At 38.8% G+C, this 816-nt stretch overlaps 1 protein-coding gene across 1 annotated transcript in view; it reads right to left on the reverse strand.

Moving 5' to 3' along the window:
• Positions 1–816, reverse strand: part of LOC119585100 (importin subunit beta-1-like) — a gene marked incomplete in the record, with an annotated part of 14590 nt that overhangs the window by 1476 nt on the left and 12298 nt on the right. The window contains 1 exon segment of the mRNA XM_037933728.1: positions 1–816.

The raw sequence follows: 816 nt of genomic DNA on the forward strand, positions 1-816 counted from the left end.
TTGAGCATAACCATTCGAAATACTGTTTGAAATATTTAGGTGGTACTCATGTTCATGATTTCAGTTTTTGTGTGCCTCAAAATGCCACTAAAGAACAATTAGAGCCGCATCCCATTCTAGTGCCCTAAACACACATGTGCTGTCACCGAAGAACTAGGAGACTAACTGAGGATGTATAATGACAGGAAAAGATTATCTGCATTATCCCAAACTGATCTTAACTACTTTCAACTAGGTTCTTCAATAGTTTATAAAAAAAAAGATTATACTGATTGGTAGATTATTTGGTAGACTGGATCTTAAAGAGGACTCAGATTATCTATAAAGACCTGCATTGGAATAAAGCAGAAGGCTGCCCTGCAGATAGAATAGATTAACTTGGCTAACACTAACAGAATTGAAGTGGTAGTAGTTGAAAATCCTTTGTACCCTTGACTAGACACCCTGGAATACTATCCCCACTTGTATTTATATTACAGTAGATGGATCAGTTACCAGTAGGGTACCCGACTCATGGCTACAGCACCATTCATTCCCACATAAAGGCACTTGAAAGGACTGGCTTTCAAAAACCACAGTTCATAAATAGGACTCACTTTGGAAAAGTTTTACATGCTTTACAGAGCAAATGAGGCAGATCTATTCCTGGGAGCTGGAATGATTCACTGGAAATGATTTTCTGATATTCTCATAAAAGAAGATATTCCCGTCATTCAAGAAAAGTTTTAGATATTTTCACACTCTTCCGAGGCCATCCGGTCGTCATCGCACATTCGGCCAAACTGCCGCACTTGCGATCGTCCATGTTTGTCTGTT

This window comes from Penaeus monodon, chromosome 19 (genome assembly GCF_015228065.2).
Source record: "Penaeus monodon isolate SGIC_2016 chromosome 19, NSTDA_Pmon_1, whole genome shotgun sequence".
Classification (NCBI taxonomy): domain Eukaryota; kingdom Metazoa; phylum Arthropoda; class Malacostraca; order Decapoda; family Penaeidae; genus Penaeus; species Penaeus monodon.